This window comes from Hylobates moloch, unplaced genomic scaffold (genome assembly GCF_009828535.3).
Source record: "Hylobates moloch isolate HMO894 unplaced genomic scaffold, HMol_V3 SCAFFOLD_17, whole genome shotgun sequence".
Taxonomy (NCBI): Eukaryota; Metazoa; Chordata; class Mammalia; order Primates; family Hylobatidae; genus Hylobates; species Hylobates moloch.
In genome coordinates this window covers 55,361,755-55,380,560 of record NW_026652292.1, presented here as the reverse complement: position 1 = coordinate 55,380,560, position 18,806 = coordinate 55,361,755, and the positions used below count along the sequence as shown (strand labels likewise).

Genomic DNA, 18,806 nt, shown 5'->3' with positions numbered 1-18,806 from the left:
CTATGAAGAAAAAGTTTGGTTTCACCACTCTCATCAATTAATGCCCTCTCAGATACTAATGGAAATATTACCTGTTACTGCTTAGAATTCATAACTTTTTTCACGGGACACATGGCTGACATCATTTCTTAAAGTCCGATAACAGTTTGTGTCTTGTCATGTTCTCACTCATAGGTGGGAGTTGAACAATGAGAACTCATGGACACAGGAAGGGGAACATCACATTCCGGGTACTGTTGTGGGGTGGGGGGTGTGGGGGGCGGGGACAGCATTAGGAGATATACCTAATGCTAAATGACGAGCTAATGGGTGCAGGAAATCAACATGGCACATGGATACATATGTAACAAACCTGCACATTGTGCACATGTACCCTAAAACCTAAAGTATAATAAAAAAAAAAAAAAACAGTTTGTGTCTTGTCTGAATGAGAAAATTTCAATCGGTGCAAGTGTTTTTCTTCGTCATCGTACTGGGAAGAGGGGAGGAAAGATAGAACAGTCTCTGGAACTCTGAAATGCATTAAGCATCCTTCTTGATTTAACATAAAATCGTCAAATACATGAGCATGCCTGGAGTTATTCTATTTTTTTCTATTGCGTGGTGGTCTTTTTTCTCTAGAAGAGGTTCAGAATACATTATCTTCGAAAAGGATTCCAATTGTCAATACAACATGCCTGCAACATTGCTCTTCTAAGGGGAAGAAAAAGAGATAATAGATGATTGACTACATCACTTACATTTAATGTTATGCCCAGAGAACTCCACTATGACTTTTGTATTTTATCTGAAACCAGTGAGTCCTGATGATAAAACACGGGCATTTAGGAAAATAGTAATAAAAGGACGTTTAGTTTAATAAATGTTTATAAAGCCAGTGTACTACAATGAAAATTAGATTGTGATTTGGGTTTTAAAAATTCTGTATGTACCATTTCTTTATAGAATTTTTAGGTGCAGGATTATTAGGTACTGTAACTGTAAGTTTCATTTTCTAATTTTTAAAAATGATTATAATATTTATTTACACAGTTCTGGAGCTTAAATGAGATTAAATAACTGAAAGTAATCTGCAAGTTTCTATACAAAAGGTATTTATATCTAGTGGGTAGATGGCAGGGATGCTGCTAAACCTCCTATAAGGCACTGGGCAGCTCCTTGCAACATAGACTTATTCTGCATAAAATGTAAATAATGCTATGTTAGGGACTTTCTGATCTATAATGAGTAGTACCCACTCTCTTCCACCTTTAGGCTAAAGCACCAGAGAGAGGGAGAAGTTAATAGATTATGAAAACAGAGAAATTTGGAGAGGGCTATCCAAAGTGGCCCTGAAGTCTGGAAATCCTGTTTCTTTTCTCTCTTTTTAGTATGGGCTAGCAATTTCTCATTGGCTTAACCTTGCTATAAGCCAGAGGGCAAGGGACCTTGTGATTGCACTTCATATTGGTGAACGTCCTGGACATAGAACAAGATCACAATAAATGAGAGTGAGAGTGGACAGAATAGGTGTATATGAGTCTAGATACCTAGACTCAACCATTAATCTCTCTCTCAAACTAACATTCAACTCTGTGAATCTGTGACGAAATGATGTCTGTAGCTAGGTTCATCTATACGCAGAGGGAAAAGTTAACCCTGGATGCAAATTTGGAGAGGAGGAAAATTAGTCCCTAGAGATATTTTGTGTGCTCACCATATTAAAACAGTGCATTTGTTTTTGCCACTTTCTACTGTATGCCCTTATCCATTATGTGCATTCATTAACTTACCAAGTGACTGAGAACATGCTGCATTCCAGGTACTGGCCCATGTACTGAGAATACAAAAAATGGATATGAATGGTGCCCACCCCGAAGCGGCTTTAAGTGTAATACAAAAGACAGTCATATGAACAAACTATTATAACACTTGGAGCATTTATATATAAAGTACTATGATAGAGAATGGAAATACTATTTTTTTTCCAGGATGTAGAAAGTTCTTGCAGAATAGGTGATATTTACAGAGTTGTTAAGGAAAGGCAGGTACTTTTTGGTGCAGGGAAGGAAAAAATGCAAGACTAAAAATTGTCCTGTTTTATGGCACAGAAACAGTGGATGATGAGGCCATAAAATGAATTAGGGTTTTTATTTCAAGGACTTTTTGTGGCCATGTTAAGATATTGAAACTGTTACCTCAAAGTGCTGGAGAATCTTGCACAGGTGATTTTGTACCTGTGCAAACTCATTTAATTAAAAACTACTTCCAACTTCTATAACCTTGTATGATATGAGCCATTTGGAATTTTGTCTTTAAATTAAAATCTTTCAAAGTAACATGCCAAAATTAATGCTGTACATATTTATTTGAGTGAGCTTAACTCAGTGAAAATTTTACTGAGGCATTTTGATGTTTAAAAGTGATTACACTTAATACATATCCTTTGCTAGGCTATTTTGATTGGAGTGATATAGGATCAAAGATCTCAGGAATATTTGAGCAAAAGAGCCCCTCTTCTGTTTCCCAAGTATAAGCATTTCTTAAATCCTAACACACATTGGAAAATAGTGCTTAATAGTGCTTTGGAATTGATATTGTAGACTTCACCTTTGGCTAGACAATTTTATTTTGAAGGAAGTTCAACTTAATAAATGTCTTTTTATAGGGCTATACATTTTTTCAAGTAATATTTACATGTATATTTCCCCTTAGTCCTAACAAATATTTTGAGAATGAAAGTAAGGAAAATATTTTCATCATGGAATGTCCTTCCTATTCACTGCCATTTTTAAAATGGAATTTTCTCCTGTTTCAAAATAGTAAACTTGTTGCCATGATGGTTTTGAGGGTAGAATAATATTTTTTCTCTAACTAATCTTAAACATAAAACTAAAAGAGCATGATTGTCATTGAAAAAGAATATGTCTAGGTAGTTCCTACCTTTCCACTCTTCCACTCTTCTTTACTTTGCTTTTCTTTATTACTTTTTTCTTTCTTTCCTTTTTTTTTCTTTCAAGATGGAGTCTCACTCTGTCGCACCCAGGCTGGAGTGCAGTGGCATGATCTCGGCTCACTGCAACTTCTGCCTGCTGGGTTCAAGTGATTCTCCTGCCTCAGCCTCCCGAGTAGCTGGGATTACAGGCACCTGCCACCACGCCCAGCTAATTTTTCGTATTTTTAGTAGAGACGGGGTTTCACCATGTTGGTCAGGCTGGTCCTTCTTGGCTTCTTTGGCACGATGGAGCAGGTTCATGGATGATTTTTCCAACACATCTCACACCCAAGTAGGTGATACCAGGAGTGAGGAAGCAGTGACAGCTACCTGGTGTCTCCTCTTTTTATCCCTGAACCTGAAACTTGAAAGAATTTCCTTATAATTCAGTAGTTTAGCCTTAATATTTCTACTTCTGAAAATAATAAAATTTCAAAGCTATCTTTTGATCTAAATGTGAGGAATGTTAACAGTGCATGTACATATTAGAAGATACGGACTCTTACTTTTTTTTTTTTGCAAACTTTATAAATTGTTTTCTTTCATTGCTGAAGGTCAGAATCTCAGTGATTAATGGTGACTAAAGAAGTTTGTGACAGAAATTTAACCCAGATACTCACACATCCAGTCCTATCTTCCTCTTACCTGTAGGGGCAAAAAAAAAGAAAAAAGAAAAAAGAAAAAAAAAGAACCCTGGAAAGTGGGACAGATTTTATAACTAAAGGTCAGCCCCACATATACTGTAGATATTTAAATAAGTGGTAATTCATTCTGCAAGGAATAAGTAAATGGCATATTACTGTAACCCAATTAAAAATATTAGACTTCAAAACGGAAGCATTTGAACTTGGTGTCATGGATTTTGGGAAGTTCTGAAAGGAATAAGAAGTGTTGAGATTCCAGGAATCTTTGATTAAAATATATTAATGAAAGTGGAAGAGTTTTCAGCTGGCTGGTATGGGAGATAAAATACCATAAATGTCAGCATCATGCCTGGGAGACCCTTTAAGTCGTTATAAACAACAATGGGCCTATAAAAGACAAGGTCAGAGCATTTCTCTTAACTTCTCCATGCAGAGTCTTTTTATTTCTGGTACATATCTCATTTCCCTTCAAGTATCTCTAACTGTAAAAAGAGAGATAACCTTTACTACTTTCTCTGTTCTTGATAAGGAACCAGAATGATAATGCCTCAGTTTATCTACATGGTCGTGGTAAGCTGGGAACAGCATATTTTCTCGAGTGACTATATGGTTAAGTTAGCAAGAAACATAGAAGTATGTTTTCACATAACTTGCACATTTTGCTTAGTTGATGTATGAAGGTGCATTATAGGCAAAAATGAGTCATTTCTTAGGCAGGCACTTAGTATGTGCAAAGACTAGCAGTAGCACGCTTAGTTGATGTATGAAGGTGCATTATAGGCAAAAATGAGTCATTTCTTAGGCAGGCACTTAGTATGTGCAAAGACTAGCAGTAGCACGCCATATAAGGTAGCATTTCAGGGGCTATACGCCCTTTGGATTTTTGACACAGGGCTCAAGGTAGATTTGAGCTAAGCTTCCATGGCAAAGACGTTTTTTTGGCTCCGCTTGTCATTCAGTAAATATTTATTAAACCCCTTGACTGTTTTTAGCTCTGTTCTTATTCTTGTGAAGCTTACCTTCTAATTTTGAATGAAGAAGACATAAACATTTATTACATATGCAGTGCATTTTAAGAATTGTGATGGAGTCTTTTTTAAGAATTCTTCCCAAAAAAAGTAATTACCAGTACTTTCTGATTTCATTGCACATACAAATATGGAATGATATTGGAATAGAAAAGCATTACATTTGTAACTTCAAATAAAGCATGAATTAGATTTGAATATTATGAAATTTACCAACAAAACCTTGATTTTTTTACAATAGCGTTACTGATCATAGAAACTACCAGACGTAACAGCACTGTATACTTTTGAAATATATTTTTATAAGTTACATTGAAACCCTGTACAAACGCTTGTCCAATTGTAGTCAGGTTGGGCGGTATGTGATAACTAAATTTTTATGAAGCAGGTAGCTTCTTATCTATTCAAAACTGTCAAGATTTGCTGCGAACACTAGGTGTGTGTGTGTGTGTGTGTCTGTGTGTGTGTGTTTCTGGAGGGAGGAGGAAGTAGTAGAAGAGGTTACTATTAGCCTCCACCATGACTCATTAGAAAATGTCCTGAAAAAAGTTTAGCTCTGTATCAGACAATATACAGATCATTCCCAAGTCATTTGTCAAGTGAAAAAGAAAGGAGGTTGTCATAATCAAGCAGCCCCAAGGATGTGAGCAGAAGTGTATCACTTTATTATTTTCCCTTCTACAGAAAGCATGATGTATTAATTTATTTTAGATTGTTTAGGGTCTAAGGTTTTCTATGCTTACAAAAGTTATGAATTAAAGGTCCTAAATTGTAAGTCCTTAATGTGAATTAAATTCACACCCAATACAGGAAATATTAGTTGGAAACAATAAATCTTGTCAGGCTCAAGTTACTTTTATTGCTGTAAAAAAAATGAAGGTCACACGATAATACTATTCAGGGAAATATGTAAGACATTCAAAGAGATTCATCATTTTCTATATGACACACAGATACCCTTTTAAAGGATTTCAATATTTTATCTTCAATTCAGTTTGGTATTTAAATATCTTAAGTCAATCCTTTAGAAACTTATATGTACTTTTTTTTGACATTATCTAATTGCATAGCTTAACAAGTAGATGGGCAGTGAAGATTTTTGATTGGTGAACCTAATTGTTTGGCAATATTCAGATGGCTTCAACAATTTTATTTATAATAGAGCTTAAGGAAGTCCACATTGATGGGGAATCTATTATATGCCAGACCATGGGCAAGGTGTGTGTAGGCTGATTATGCCATTTCATCCTTATGCTGCTGATGGATAATATTTTTATGGTTGTATTCACAGATGAAGAAACTGAGGTTTGGGGTTTAACGACTTTTCAAAGATCATACAGTGGCTAAGATGTAGAGCTGAGTTGGAACCCAGGGCTAGCTGACTCCACAGCTTCTTATGTCCGTTTAAGATTAGTCACAGACCTCACCTAGTATCTCATCATATGTGTGCCATCCTATAATATTAATAGGGGCGTAAAACTTACATGTACTTGATCTTAGAAATTTAAACAACTCAGATGTTTGAAAATTACAGATGTTTCTCTGTTTATGAATAAGTATGGTGCTCTCCCTTTCTCACAATTTTGACTTGCCTTATAATTGCTTTTATTGAGAGAAATTTACAGGGAAAAGCCTGTTATAAACAATCTTCTTTTTGGATCCTGAAAGTTGTGTAGATTTCAACTCCTTGTAGTCCTTCCTATCTGCTCTTGACAGAAAAAAAAGAGAGGCCTCTAGCCTTGAGGCCTGAGTCCACAAAACATTTTTGCCTTCCTATTTTCTCAACAAATACTTCTATAGCCACAAAGTAGTGCCGGACACTGTCCTGAGAGCTTTACAAGGGGGAGATTGACTCCTGTAGTTATAACAAGCCTGTGCAGAAAAAATGGTTACCATCCCCCACTGTCTTAGTCTGTTTTTTGTTGCTCAGGAATACCTGAGGCTGGGTAATTGATGAAGAAAAGAGGCATATTTGGCTCACAGTTGCACAGTCTGTACAGGAAGCATGGCACTGTTATCTCCATGGCTTCTCGTGAGGGCTTTTATACTGCATTAAAACATGGTGGAGGCCAGGCATGGTGGCTCACACCTGTAATCCCAGCACTTTGGGAGGCTGAGGCAGGAGGATCACGAGGTCAAGAGATTGAGACCATCCTGGGCAACATGGTGAAACCCCGTTTCTACTAACAATACAAAAATTAGCTGTGTGTGGTGGCGCATGCCTGTAGTCCCATCTACTCGGGAGGCTGAGGCAGGAGAATCACTTGAACCCGGGAGGCAGAGGTTGCAGTGAGCCAATATCGCACCACTGCACTCCAGCCTGGTGACAGAGCGAGACTCAGTCTCAAAAACCAACCAACCAACCAACCAACCAACAAACAATAAAATATATGGTGGAGAAGGTCAAAGGAGAAGCGTGCACCTGTGAGGAGGGACTAAACCTAAGAGAGCTTTATAACAACCCACTCTAGACGGAATTAATTCATTCCCTTGGGAAGCAATCTGGTTTTGGGAGTGTAAGAACTCACTACCTCAAGAATGGCACCCCGCCGTTCATGAGGGATCTTCCCTCATGACCCAGACACCTCGCATTAGTCCTCACCTCCCAACAGCACCACACGGGGGATCAAATTGCAACATGAGATTTGGTGGGGACAAACCGACTATGTCCAAATGATAGCACCCACCCGGAAAATGAGGAAACTGAGACAAATACAGGTTCAGTAACTTCAGGTCATATACTTAGTAAATGGTAATAGTGGAACTTGAATATTTAATGTCTGTTGCTACAGACCTTGGTCTCAACCATTACATTATGGTTATGTTTGTCTCAAACATTACATTGTGTACTGTACCCTGAGTACAGTACAACCTCTTATCTTTCATGTTTCTGTGCATGTTAAGAAAATTTTGCTTGTGTCAATTTAAAAACATACTCAGGCTAGGTTTGTTATCCCTGTATGTTACACCACTACCTATACTTCTCCTAAAACATCGTTTCATTACTCATTCTCTTTCTGTCTTTTGTTCAGTCTCTCTCCCCATTAGTTCTTTTCCTCCGCTTCTAAATATGCTTAGATCTCTAACATCTTAAACATGTACCAACTTCTCCACAGCTCTCCCACCATAAAATGGAGTCTTCCATTGTATGTATTCATTTCTTCATCTCCCTTTTGGCTGTGAGCTCACTACTCTTTGGCTTATGCCTTAACTTCCTTCTCCAACTGTTCTTGCTAAGTCTCCTCTGACTGAGAGGCTTGGATCTTTCAGCCTTACTGTGCCACTGTTTGTAGGAAGCTCTGCTCCCAGAGCTTATAGTAACAGCTGTCACTATATCCAGGGGGTACTTCTACCTCCAAACAGTTCTACATCTTTTTCATCCTTTCAATGTCACATTCCCAAAGCTTCCGTCGAGTTAAACTCCTTATTATAGCAGTCACCACCTATCAGAAGAGCTGCTGTTTTCAAGTGACAGTTGGTTTCTGTACTTGTACACAAGACTCAATGTGTAATGTGTGCAAAGTCGAACTCACTATCTCCCTGTAGCTGCACACCCCTTCTGCTCCCTTTTCTAACCTTCATCCTCAAATTTTCTGCCTTTCATGATGCCCTAAGAGTTATTCCAAAAAAATAGATCTTGCTTTCTGGATTGCCCAAGTTGCTCCTGTGTGTAAAAGCCTTCGGTAGCACCAATAGGATAAAGCGAACACTGTAAGCAGGGCAGAAAGGCATTTAGCAAGTGATTATCAATCTGCATTTTCTGACTTTCCTCTCAGGCACTCTGCCTAGCCCTGCTCAGGTATGCTAGCCATACCTAGCCTATTTACTATTTGCCCAACAGGATTTCCCCTGTATCAGCTCTGTGCCTTTGTACATTCCTTTTTGCCTGTATGAAACATCCTTTGATCCTTCTCCATTTCTCAGAAACACACTCATATTTCATGACTCAGCTCAAATGTCACTTCCTATGCAATGCTTTCCCTGCCTCCCACACCAAATGAGTTGTTCTCCTTCCTTTAGTCTTCATTAGACATACACTAATCACTTTGCATTCCAATTAAATTTTTATATGCCTATTCCCGCAATGATGTGACCTTTTCAAGAAAAAGGACTGTCTAATTTATCACTGAACACCCAATGTTGCATACATAGTAGGCTCTCAATAAAAGCTTGTAGAATGATTGGAGTGATCAGATTAGTGACCATAAACAACAAACATTCATATAATGCATATGTACATGCTCTGTGCCAGGCAGTGCCCAAGGTATTAGGATAGGGGAAAGAACAGCCTTGCTAAAAATCACTGCTATCACGGGGAGCTTACATTCTAGTAGAGAAATGTGCATAATTAATAAGACATTGATAAGCAAAGTGTACACTTAGATGGTAGCAAATGTTATGAAAAAAATGCAGAGACAATGTAGGGAGTTCTGAGGACTGTGAGGGCTGCAATTAGCTATCAAGAAACGCCTTGATAAGAAGGTGATATTTGAGAAAGACCTAAACTGTAGGAGGGAGGAAACCATGTGAATATTGAGCATCTTACCACACAGAGAGAACAGGAAGATCCAGGTAGAAACCTGTATGGGATACTCGAAGCCTGGTCTTGGAGACCAGCGTGGTGGGAGAGGAGTTGGGGAGTATGGGAGTATTAGAAGGGAAGTGTTAGGAAGAAAGTTCAGAGAAGAGGTTATGTTGTGTAGAGTTTTACCCTGAGTGTCATGAGAAGCCATTGGAAGACTGGCAGACAAGTAGAATACTTCATAGCATTTAAAACATTTATCTTACAGTCCCAGTATGAGCAGTTACTGCCCGTAAGTTTGTAACAATAGCTTTGAAAAGAGCATCGAAGGGTCTTGATATTGTGGTTCATTTTACCATACATATATATTTGAGGACAGCCAATATTCACAAAGATAAAAACCACATCTCCATCTGCAATAGCGTGACAGTTGTGTGAGCACTGAAGGGCAGGTAGGACAAATGACCCTGCCTGCATCGGTGGACAGGAAGGGAGAAAAGCATGGCTGGGAATGCAGGTATTGCACTAAGTTAACTACATAACTGTGGATTGCTCATTGCTTTTTTATATACTGCTTAATTTGGAAGGAAGAGAGTATTTCATATAATAAATTATTGATGCAGTTATTCTAATTGAGTAGATGCATTCCTTAGAAACTCTAGCACATTCAGATAGATAATATTTTTGTTGATATGTGGCTTACCTGTTTTTATTTTATTTTTTTAATTTGAAGAAGCTTTTTTTTTTTTTTTTTGAGACAGAGTCTCACTCTGTCACCCAGGCTGGAGTGCAGTGGTGCGATCTCAGCTCACTGCAACCTCCGCCTCCCGAGTTCAAGTGATTCTTCTGCCTCAGCCTCCTGAGTAGCTGGGATTATAGGTGCCCACCATGACGCCCAGCTAATTTTTGTCCTTTTAGTGAAGATGGGGTTTCAGCATTTTGGCCAGGCTGGTCTCGAACTCCTGACCTCAGGCAATCCACCCGCCCTGGCATCCCAAAGTGCTGGGATTACAGGTATGAACCATTGCACCTGGCCTCTTTGGGGAAGCTTTTCAAGTGGTCATGTCAAAGATGTCAGCATTCTTCTTTATGGATAAGAACAGAAATCATTCTGTTTATCCTCTGTCCTAATTTCTTGTTGCAATTTTATAGTTACTTTGAGCTCTACACTTTTCTGTTGAAACAGAGGAGATTGAGTTTCTTAGAATTCGGTGAATCAGCTAGTAAAGGATCTTTGAAAGACAAAGAAACTCAATTAAGCAGTCAACTTTATTCCAATCTGTGCTCTTGAGAGAAAGATAAAGTTCATATTTTCTAGGAAGAGTGAAAAGATAGAAGTTGAATATTAAGTTATTGGATGTCAGGGGTTTATCTTTGTGTGAAAAGAAAAAAATCTATTTAGAATTTTTCTTCATCTTAGCCACAATTTCATTACATTGTAAATAAATATATTGAAATGTATAAAATATAGCGTATGTATACACATACATATATAACAAAATCTTTCATTTTAAATGAAAGATTCATATAAATGAAATATTTATTAAATGAATTAACAGTGGGTAAGTGCTAGATTATTTAAGAAAGTGCCACCATTGTATTTGTAATACACGAATCTGTTTTGTAAGATTACATACATCTTACATATTACTTTTTGATCATAACTCATGTGGCTCGAAATCCTAGGGTGATATTTCTCCTGGTTTGGGCTCTACTGTGCAATTCCCTTATAATGAAACCCAGGACAATCTTTTCATGAAACCCTCCCTTCAAAATAGTGGCACCTCCTCTCTGCATTGGAAATAGGTGGGCATGATACGTAAACACATATGAAAGCTACTGACAAGAAAAAAAAAAAAACTTAAGAAGTATGGTAGTTAAGCTTCAAGTGCCATTGTTTCCCTGCTTCTCAAGGTTAGTCTCACCCAGAAACATGTTTCTACATGTTTCTCAGCCTTCTATCAGAAAAATTTCTCCTATAATGCCTTGTCACAGCTCTTGCTGAAGGAATGGAACATTAAGGAGGAAGAAGTGGAGAGGAACAGGGGAAGGCAGTCTTGCACTGCTCAAGACACTTATCAAGGTCCACTTCCCACCCGCTATCCCTAGCCCTTCAAGAGGTCACTCTTCTGGCACAGGGCACTTAGGCAAGAGAAAGAAATAAAGGTATTCAAATAGGAAGAGAGGAAGCCAAATTGTCTTTGTTTACTGATGACATGATCCTATATCTAGAAAACCCCATGATTTCAGCTCCAAAGCTTCTTAAGCTGATAAGCAACTTTAGCAAAGTCTGAAGATACAAAATCAATGTGCAGAAATCACATGCATTCCTACACACCAGCAGACAAGCAGAAACCCAAATCATGAGTGAACGCCCATTCACAATTGGCACAAAGAGAATAAAATACCTAGGAATACAGCTAACTAGGGAAGTGAAGGAACTCTTCAAGGGGAACTACAAACCACTGCTCAAGGAAATCAAATATTTCATTATGCCATGTCATTTCCTAAAAGGCCCCAAGACACTGATAAGGTCTCCCAACCAAGGGCATCTGAGCGTGGCTATACAGTGAGAATTCCTTGCCTTTTGACTTTTCTCCCCTCCTTTGACAGCTCAGCTGTGTGCCTTACACAGACACATCTCCAAGAGTGAATCAGAAAGGGTCTTACAGAGTGGGGTGGCTTCTTCCCAATCCTTCTCTTTGGAGTTCTGTTTACACCCTACATTAAGAAAGACCCACAAGCTTCAATTCAACTTGAAAAATGAGACATCTGTAAATTCTCCTTAACCTTGATGTTCACCATTTTGTTGAGTGCTTGCCTAAAGGAACTGCTCTCTGTTTAATAGGCACCCCTTTCTTGTATTGTACTGTATTCTCATTAGGCACTAAGTAGGAATAGCCAAATCTCTCAGGACTTTTAGCTGGAACATCCAGATGAGGATGGGTTCTTGGCACTACCTAATGTATGGAGCCTTAGGGAAATAGTTTTTAAATTCTTACCTGCAAAAGAGTCACTAAGGGAGCTTTTAGGAAGTGCAGCTCTCCTCTGCTTATCTCAGTCATGGGCCAGGAGCTTGCACTTTTACAAAGTACACTGGGCTCTTCTTATGAAAATACTCTAAAGTAGCAGTGTCCAATAAAAATATAACGCAAGCCACATACATAATTTTTAATTTTCTAGTTGCCATATTTATAATTATTTTAAAAAGATGAAATTAATTTTTATTATACATATCATTTAACCTCACATATCCAATATATTATCATTCAATATTTAATCAATATAAAGTTATTAATGAGATATTTTATATCCTTTTAAAAGTTTAATCTTCAAAATCTGGTATATATTTTATAATTACATCACCTCATATCAATTCATACTAGCCTCACTGTAAGTACTCAATAATCATATAGAGCTAGGGACTGCCATATGAGACAGCACAACTTGGGATAATTACATTCAAATCCAATAAATAAACCTGCAATGTGGAAAGGTCCAAATTCAATCACTTGACTGTCTAAATAAGAATATGCTTTATTTTGTGTTGTCATGTGCTAAGTTCTTAAAATGCATAATATAAAATTCTTACAACAGTAATATGAATTAGATATGCTATTTAATCTATTTGGTAGAGAAAAAAATTCTCGCTTTAGATGTCGATTTGCCGAAATTCACAGAGAAGTGAGAGACAGAATTAGTTTGATGTGAACTCAGAGCATACCTGCCAACCACCCTTGAGTACCCTTTTCAACACTATGCTTGCTTCTTGTACAATTGAGTGAAATTCATGCTTTTTTCCAATGTTAAAGTCTTATACATGATCAAGGCCATGTTTGATATAAATATATAATAAAATAGAATTCAGAGATAATGTGACTGCCTTTATATATTAATCCTGTATGCCACTTGACTTCCTAGAATTGAAATAAGCACCCTTGGAATGGAATACTTGGGAGAATCGGCTATAAAAACTGTAAAAACTGTGTGTTATTAAAATCCTGAAACTTTACACCAGTAGTTTTTTTCTTAGCAATTCTGTATTTCTTAAAATTCGCATTTTTCCCCTGAGGCAATAGGAAACATTATTAACAAATAATATAAAAAGATCATTTACTGATGATTATTCATTGTTTTAAATATATGAATGATTAGATAAATAACTAAACTGATCCAATATGCAATAAAACTATAAGAGCTTCAGGTTTTCAAGGGCAAGACTCTTAACATATTATCATTTGTTCAAAGAAGGTTATTTGTCGGAAGTTATTTACTCTTCTTTTCCCTTGCTTCCTGAACTCATGATATGAACATCTTCATTTATTTTAGTTCTAACTTGGCTGATTAAAAAAAAAAAGGATTCCCTTTGCTTTTAATATTGCTGAATATTTGAAGATCAATTGAAGCTATTAAATTAAAATAGTTTACCCCTTGAGGATTTTCAAAGACCAAAGAAAATATTAGTTTAAATGGAAAGCATTAGTCTCTTATTTTATTACTGTCTTGGACTGGATTGCATTAGATCTTCAGAGTAAGGCAGCAAGTGCTTTATAACTGTAAAGCCAGTTGTAAAATGTGGAATTAAAGCAAACACAAAATCAAACAAACATGCTATTTCTCCCAATAATTATAAGTTTACTGGATGCTTATTTATCTGTCATTAGAATGGACATGCAATCAGAACGTCCCAAACTTGTTTACTCACTCCAATGAGATGGGCAGAGGTAAAATGGCAAACAGCAATTTAAATATAAATATATTTAGCCTAGGCCAGGCATGGTGGCTCATGCCTGCAATACCAGCACTTTGGGAGGCCTAGGCGGGTGGATCACCTGAGGTCAGGAGTTCAAGACCAGCCTGGCCAATGTGGTGAAACCCTGTCTCTACTAAAAATACAAAATTAGCCGGGCATGGTGGCACACGCCTGTAATCCCAGCTACTCAAGAGGCTGAGGCAGGAGAATCGCTTGAACCTGGGAGGCAGAAGTTGCAGTGAGCTGCCATTCCGCATTGCACTCCGGCCTGGGGACAAGAGTGAAACTCCGTCTCAAAAAAATAAAAACATAAATAAATATATTTAGCCTAAAATGGCTATATTATTTTTAAATCTTTATTTTCTAATTCTGAATGTATATTGATTAGTCAATGAGTAAGATTTCTTAGAAACATATTGCTATAAAGTCTAACTACAGTTACAATTTTTCATAGATGATTCACCACAGTGATCTTTATCTAAACAATGCAGGGCAAATTATTTTCAATATCAACAGCTCTCTTAAATTGGCCATGTAAAATCATCTATCTATATATAAGATAAACACGGAGGCTTAGAAACTTCTCAACATTGAGGTACATTCATTACAAGTCAGTAAATCAGTGTTTCACTAGGTTCAGCTGTTACCTCATGGGTATAGCTGTCTAGTCAGAAGTAGGAAATATAATCCCACAGTGCTCTGTTAGCCTGGGATTTCAGGATCAGTTTTGTTTTTGATCTCAGTATTTCTCAAATCCCTTTTCATTAATGATGAAATAGGGTCTCAATATCTTAAGCTACCATTTGGAAAGAGAAAAAGGAAGACTACACTGTTCACATCCTAGTCGTTTGTGTATCGTCTTCCGTTTCTTCTTACTTTACTATAAATACTTACTTGCATTTTGATATATTTACACATTTTAAACATTAATTCACTGTGTAACCTTTACTATTTGGAATGAAAATGAAACTGAGACAAGCTAAAAAGAGCACTGAGCAACTGAAAGAGGTGCTACCAAATGTATGTAGGAAATCTCACATAATTCACTGATGTCTAAATCCTCACTCGGAGCTTGTTTCTTTTCATTTAATCTATGACTGTACTAAATATACTTACTTTCCTACTCTTAACTTCGTTAGAGCAGCCAATTAGGATTTGAAAGATCCTAATCTTTCAGGCATTAGTAAGACATGCATATTTCGATATCAGTAGTAAATGATGCCCAAATGTAAGGAAAATATGTGTCCAGGAGAGAATCCTTATCCGGATTCATGAAGTTACACACACTTCATTGACATCAGATGGCAGTGACCCAGCATATGTAGTATTTGTAATGATAATGAGTCTTCATGTATTCTGCAAGAATTCAGATCAAGGTGCAATGCATTTAACCACACAAATGGCTAAACGTATGCTTAATGGGTACTTTACCATATAGTTTTAATTTCCATGAGCATAAACGAGCCATCCTTGTATCTAACTTTAAGTAGTGTTTCAGGAATATAGTTTTATAAACCGTTTATCGTTTACCATTTATCCCAAGATGTTTATTTATGCAACAGTGCCTAGTCAATTCTTGACTGAAGATTACCCAAAGATGTGAAAATAAATGTTACTGTTAAATCTTTATATGACACTGAAAGAAATGAAGTTTGTAAATGCACTGTGTTAACTTTGAAATACCAGCCTTAGGTTTCACTAGATCTCTATTGGTATATGAGATGAAGACCTAAGTCTAATTCTACCTAATGCACACAATTGACCTGATTGTATGTTTGGTGTTTTTTTCGTTTGTTTGTTTGTTTGTTTGTTTGTTTTGACAGAACCTTGCTCTGTCACCAGGCTGGAGCACAGTGGAGCAATCTCAGCTCACTGCAACCTCCGACTCCCTCTTCAAGTTATTCTCCTGCCTTAGCCTCCCGAGTAGCTTGGATTACAGGCACGCACCACCACACCCAGCTAATTTTTGTATTTTTACTAGAGACGAGTTTTCACCATGTTGGTTAGGATGGTCTCTATCTCCTGACTCGTGATCTGCCCACCTTGGCCTCCCAAAGTGCTGGGATTACAGACATGAGCCACCACGCCCGGCCTGGTCTTTTTTTTTTTTATCTGTATTCTTGCACATATGATCTGCTTGGGAAATGTCCTTTGCAATTAACAAGGTTACTTAAGGGAAAGAGAGATAGGACTTTAGACACTTTTCATGGATTCAGGTACCTGTGTCCAAGTAAGAAGGAAAGGAAAGTAGCACTTATGAGTTAGGGTGTCTCATTTCCTGCACATTGTTCCTAAAAACGACCTTAAAAGATTAAGTTATGATATAAGATAACTAACTTGAAAAAGCCCTCAAATTCCACTTTGCCACCTAAAATCCAAGGGCAAAAAAGATATCAGTGGCATCTGGTGACTTTATGCATAATGTTCATGGCCTTGCTGCCCGGAATAGAGGCTATAAATTGTCCTCACAAGGATTTTTCTTTAACATTCTGGAATGCATGTTTTAGTATTTTGGTGTTGTTTGTTTAGGCCCTGGTACCTTTAGTAGCATTAGAACCTCCTGGGCAAAGGTCTGCTCTGACTGATTTTGCACTTTCCTGGGGTTCTAACTGTACTTCTTTTAGCAGAGACATTGGAGTAGACAGATACTCTATGGGCCAAGGGAATAAGTTCTTTTTAAGATTTATTTTCAAAATGGAATTTTCTAGGCTTACATTTGAGTGTCTAATTGTAAATCCTATGATGTAAAAAGAAATGCAAGTTTTAAGTATGCACATATGCCTCTGTATTTACTGTGTTCTCTGATAAGAGTGTGAGCTGTGCAGGTGGGAAGAAGGGAGAGCTATTTTAATAGTTGAGAGAATTGAAGAAGGCACCAAAGGATTTGAGGCAATAATGACTTTGGATATTCAGGATGATTAATTGGTACTTCCTCCCCCACCTGTCATTAGAGGTTTACTAGAAGGCAGTCGGTTCTGTTTAGGCAATGCATCAGTCAAAGGGTGGGTCAATTATCTAACCTGCATATTTATAATTGGGAGGGAGCAGGGAAGAGCCGAATTCCCTTAAGACGGAGAAGGGAACCAAATGACGCCTGGTAAGAGACACTAGTGGGCTTAGAGAAGACGTCACAGGAAAAGTGGCTGGGGACACTGTGCCAGACAGATCTCTCCCATTATATGTAGGGAAAAAAAAAAAAAGAAACTGATTCTGATGAAAAGCCCCCTCTAATTGTAAATATCACTTATGATGCTTCTAAATGTAAGAGAATGTTTGTATACAGTTTTAAGATATGCAACCCATCCAAGCAGGGTGGTACATGCCAGAAATCCATCTATTTGGGAGGTTGAGGCAGGGGGATCCCTTGAGCCCAGGAGTTTGAGACCAACCTGGGCAACACAGCAAGACTCCATCTAAAAAAATTTTCTTTGAATAAAATATACAACCAAAATTCAAATTTCTATTACTGTTATTTTTTCGTTTGTAAGAATTCACTTGAAAAGTGATTTGATCTAACAAGACTTGTGGTGTGCTAAACGACAATGACACGTAATCTGGAATTTAATCTTAAGATAACTGCATTGGGGGCAGAAGGAAACAGATTTTTAAATCCATTCAACTGAGATACTGGTGTATTTATAGGCATCATATAATAATGTGTTGTTTGTAGAAGTACTGTATTATATCAAATCTCAAACATATATATATGTTTATAGTGTGTATATGTGTCGGTAAGACAATGTCTCATTTATATTTTTAAAAAGCAAGAGCAAAGTATTTTCTATACTTTAGACATTATTTTGATAGAAAATTACCAAAAAGGATTTTCTTAAGTGTTACATCTGATTTATTTGTATTATAGTTACTGTCATTTTTATCACAGTCTCTTCAAATTGCAGTATTTTGGAATTAATCACTGTATTTTTTCAAGTTGCAAGCAGATACATAAAATGTACTATCCATCAAAAAAGTTTTGAAACATGGGCTTACAGTTGCTTACAGCTGTAAAAGAGATATATATAATATCAAAATTATTACTCATCTCAAGTATTTGTTTAATGAGTTTGACCCGTTGGTATAAACCTACATCTGATACTTTTTTTTTTCCTAATGTCACATCAAGTTCTTAAATCACTAGTGGGCTGTAAATAACATCCATTACAAATTCCCTTAGTAATAACCTGTGTCTTAGTATCTCTTCTCTGAATAGCTAAACTCAGCATGGGTTGCACATTTAATGATTCAGTAGCAGGGTATGGACTTGTGAAAAGGAAATATAAAATGTATTTCCTGAATATGGAGTCTTTGTTCAGTATGTTGTCAGGTAAGAATTAGCAGTCTGCAGTCATCCACTTTAATCTATGATCTAATCGGAACTCAAGAGCTAAATAAGAACACGGGTGATTAGTCCTTAGTTAGTACGGACCCCTAGGGAAAATTTCAGTGCCACAGGAAGTGATGCTAACGATTCATCAAGTGGTAAACTTGCCTCTGAGAAATTAATGAAGGGCAACTTCACAGCCTGGGTATGTCTGTTGGATATTTCAACCAATCTGAGTTTTGCTAGCAGAAGTTCAAGGTACATTTTTAAGACAGGACGGAGATGGTAACAAGAACTGTGATGGTGTGTTCATAAAAACCCAGACTCTGATGAAAATCTTCCTTTCATTTGGGCTAGGAATCTTTAGTAGCTCTGCCAACAGTCAGGAAACTCTTAGTCTCCCAGGGGTACTGAGTGGAAAACTGTTTTAGAATTTAAGTACCATAGCAAAATCAGATCTTACTAGTAAGGCAGAATGTGGTGTCTACCTTGCAATTTAGAACACTGAATTAGAAATTTGAGAGAATTAAACTTTTCAGAATAAAAAAATCTTCTTTGTACTGC

At 37.2% G+C, this 18,806-nt stretch overlaps 1 protein-coding gene across 2 annotated transcripts in view; it reads left to right on the top strand.

Moving 5' to 3' along the window:
• The window catches only part of PCDH7 (protocadherin 7), a 420,400-nt gene that overhangs the window by 28,755 nt on the left and 372,839 nt on the right, over positions 1 to 18,806 (top strand). The window lies entirely within an intron of this gene.